General features: G+C 35.7%; 1 long non-coding RNA gene across 1 annotated transcript; it reads right to left on the bottom strand.

The window, feature by feature from the left end:
* Positions 1-625: 625 nt before the first annotated feature.
* On the bottom strand, positions 626-3,356 carry LOC110874419. The gene is made up of 3 exons (XR_002555934.2): positions 3,233-3,356; positions 2,211-2,298; positions 626-728 (listed from the first exon to the last, which is right to left on the bottom strand). It is a non-coding gene; the product is annotated as an uncharacterized LOC110874419 (long non-coding RNA).
* Positions 3,357-4,252: the final 896 nt, after the last annotated feature.

The following is a 4,252-nucleotide window of genomic DNA, read 5'->3' as shown; positions in this document are numbered from 1 at the left end:
GAGGAATCAAGGATCGAACTTCCGTATTCAAGCTTTGAGGATCCCGATCCTTATTCTATCACCGACATAGCCGATAAGATAATACAATACATTAAAACTATCGAACGCTGCATAAAAGAATCTCGCGCAAGGGAAGAGGAGTCCCGCGCAAGGGAAAAATTAACTTGTAATAAAGAAGAGATAGTTGAAAATATGAAAATGGAAGAACAAATAAGTGAAAAGCCGACACATGAGTTAAAAACGAAAAAGGTGAGTCCGACAACGTTAAAATTCAAGAAGAGTCTAATTTTAAAGAAATGAATCTCTTGTCACCTTCTTTTGAAAACCATTGTTTAGTACTTACTTATGCTAAGTTTTTAAAAGAGTTAAACACTAACACTAAAATTGACGAAACGGTAAGCATTAGGTTAACGAATGATCAAACTGCTCTAATAAAAGAAGACCCATTTGAAATTATGTTACACCCTAACACGTTTAACCTTAAAAATGACGCAGCGGAAAAAGAGCTTTAAAAATTTCTTTCCTTATTAACGACATTACTTTCCCGAAGGTTCCAAATTCTAAAAATGTTAAACGTTCTATAAAAGAATTCACAACATTCATACTAATTTTGATTTCTAGACATTATATACTTCAACTATGTGACCGATCTATCCGTACAATCCTTGCTCTTGACTCGATCTACGTCCGCTTCACTTCCTTAGCAGCAAAAGAAGTCCGTGTAGCACCTGTGGGCATCACATACAACTTAGCCATTAGTCAACGGCAACATCATATAACATTAATCTCATATAATTAAAGATTGAATAACGTTCAACAATTTAACATTAGTTCATCCAATTATTCTTTCTTATCCTCTTATTCCGGGTTCGGTTTAAATTTCGTAAGAATCCGATGTACTCGTTCCTGCATCACATACCAACCTCAAGCGCATAATTAGTAACGTTAAAACTCTACGTATCTAAATCATGCATATATACATTCTTACATACATACATACATACACATCTACCTACGTACATACCTTCCTATATCTTCACGTACATACATACACTCAAACGCACCTTCATACATACATATATATACACATCTACAGATGTACCTAACCATACATACACGTACAAGTTCTTGCATACCTCTTACATAACCATACATTAATTACGTGGGTCTTAGAATTAGATTTATAAACCATAAACATCAAAGGAATATTCAAAATCATGTTTGGGAGGCCCGTCGTAGTCCACGGTTAACCTACCGAAGCCCACGACCCATAAATCAACTTAGATAACATTTTTCAGCTTTTTGGACATGGGGAGGGCGTCGGCGACGGCCCTAGGGGGCGTAGGCGACGACCCTTGCATTTACACGTAGCCAAAAACCTCCGTAGGCAGCAAACTAACCCGTCAGCAAAAACTGACTTTCCAGGGGTCGTAGGCGACGGCCCATTAGGGCGTAGGCTACGGCCTCTAGAAAATCAGTTTTCATGCTGTGTTGTTTTCGTCGTTCGAACGCACTAAAACTTGCATAACTTTTGAACCGTTTACCCGTTTAACCTCCCGTTTCTTCCTACATGCTTGTAAATTCACATTCTATCTTATGAACTTGAAATCCAACATCCGGTTTAAGGAAAATATTCACTTAAAGCTCTCGGCTTATTACCTTTTTACAAAGTTTTGACCCATTTATGCATTTACCAACATAACCTATTTGTTTGACCCAAATTTCATATGAACTTAATCATTTTATTAACGACTATCATAAAAGATTAAAACTCTCGGATGCCTTGCATCCTCTTACCCATTTTCGCCCAAAAGCTCCTTTTTGACCCGTTATGTGTATTTGTGCATAAAAAGGTCTACAACATACAAAACCTTATACTTCGCTTTCATACTTGACAAAGACATTACTCTAATCGAATAGCTCGTTTCCAAATGACTTTTAAGGTCGTTTGCCCCAAATACCCATCAAGGGCGTTTTTGTCAACCTTGCCCCATCCTTAACAACAAAGTACTATCTTGCATAAGTAACCAATCCTATCACTTAGCTACAATTCTTAATCACACATACCTTGCTCGGATCAAAGCTAAGATCTGTTTAACACTTCATCGATATCATACCATTCATTCCTATATGACCTCAATTATCATACTTATTTAAGTTGCACATAACTTTACATAAACAACTAAGAAGTAATTACGGAAATTACTTACCTTGTGCATCCGTGCTCGTAACCGCTTCCTTGCCTCATCTTGACCCGTTAGCCTTCCATGCTTGGCCCATGCTCGTGTGATTCCAATTCTTTCATGTCGCCATGCCATAATCATGTTAGTATTCATGCTCATTCAAATTAACATATATTTACCTATTCTTATCAACATCGACTTTTACTAACATGCATACGACATGATTTGTCAACCATAATATTTAATATCTTCGAAATCCAAATTCACTATCACACATAACACATAATCAATGCTCACTTACTTATACTTTCATAACTCTACATTCGACAACCATATCTTATAAGAATCAACTTAGCATAATCCTAATATCATCCTTTGTTAGTGAAGTCATACACTATATACATTTAGTGCATGTTCACTTTTAACCGTAATTAAAGGATTAGTAGACCGCATAGCAACCTCACCCGTTCAAACACAATGTATAATCTCCTAATGCATAAGTTTGGCCGACATATACTTTCAACCCGAATTCATATACGAGTACCATTTAAAGCATATTTTTCCAAGTTAGTAAACTACTACTTTTATCACAATCGCTTTCTATACATGTAAACTCACAACTTGCATACAATTTCACTTTCTAGCTTCACCTAGTCATTTTATCAAGCACTTGGTGTGCGTACAACCTACTATGCATAGTTTACAACTAGTTCAAGCATAGTCATTAACTTCCAAATTCCCAATCACCAAGAGAGTGTTCAAAATCACATTCCATTCACACAATTAACCCTAAACTAACATCACCAAACCCATTTCAAGCTAGTAACAAATACATCAAACAAGGATTGGACATGGGTAGAACACCCATGTCGCTACCTTCATTCAAAATTGTGGGTTTCTTCTTAAATCATCAAATTAACCGAAATCATACATAATACACGTTTTATATAGCGATTCTAACACATAATCACGCTTAATTTCATACCAATTCGTGGATTAATCAATAACCCACTTCATGTAAGATCAACAATTCACAAATTTCAACTTACCACATGTTCATCTTGTCTAGATGATTAAGAATATAAGCTCATGCATCCGATTTCTCCCCAAAATCAGGTTCAATTCTTGAGTTCTTGTAAGTAGTTGAAGGAGAAGGGTTTCCCCTTGCTCCTGATCGTTCTCACGCACACACACACCTTGTGTGTGTGAGATTTTTGTTTTAATTAAATTCATTTTCAAATTTAGCAATCCTAGTCCCTCAAGTTTATCACCCATCATAGTTGCCACAAGTTTCATTCCTTTACTTAATTTGCTAGACATTTAACTAGGTTTACTAACCTAGTTATTATACCTCATTTTGTTAAACATGATAACAAACTAGCGAATTAATAATTCGATTTTGGGGTGTTACAAGTCTACCCCCCTTAAATAAGGTTTCGTCCCCGAAACCTTTCTCATTCAAACCAAACCAATTCTACTCTTACCCCTTTCAAGTTGTTCGTCCACAATACTTATGTTAGATTATGCTCCAGAGCTCTTATTAGTGTCTTAGTGTCTTTTACTTTATAATACTAGCTCTTAGCACATATCATCACTAGCGTTTCATTCGTCGAATTTATTCCAATTGTATACCATTATTAATCGTACAAACCTAAGTCTGCGGCTTGTTTCTAACTTCCTATATAAGCATATTACATTCATATATTTGCTAATCGAAATAAATCGATTTATTTTATACTACTCATACATCATATGCTATCTTTCATTTTGTTCACTATGACCTATCCTAAACATTCCATTACTATCATTACTTCTGATTACCTTTAAGCTCTTAGGAGGGGTCGATATATTATCATACGCATACTATATTCATTCAAAGACTTATTATTACAACCAAAATCACCCTTCTCAAACTTACTTATCTGTTCTTATCACGAAGACTAAGCATCATTTCCATGGTTACTATTATTAATTATGCCATGCGTATCTTTTCTACAAGGTCTTGTTCAAATGAACATGGCCAACAAGCCGAGCATCAAGGTTAGCATTTCTTAACGATACTTGCCGTC

The sequence above is a fragment of the Helianthus annuus genome, chromosome 9 (genome assembly GCF_002127325.2).
Source record: "Helianthus annuus cultivar XRQ/B chromosome 9, HanXRQr2.0-SUNRISE, whole genome shotgun sequence".
Classification (NCBI taxonomy): domain Eukaryota; kingdom Viridiplantae; phylum Streptophyta; class Magnoliopsida; order Asterales; family Asteraceae; genus Helianthus; species Helianthus annuus.
The sequence above is the reverse complement of the archived record's forward strand: the minus strand, read 5'-3'. Positions and strand labels throughout refer to the sequence as shown.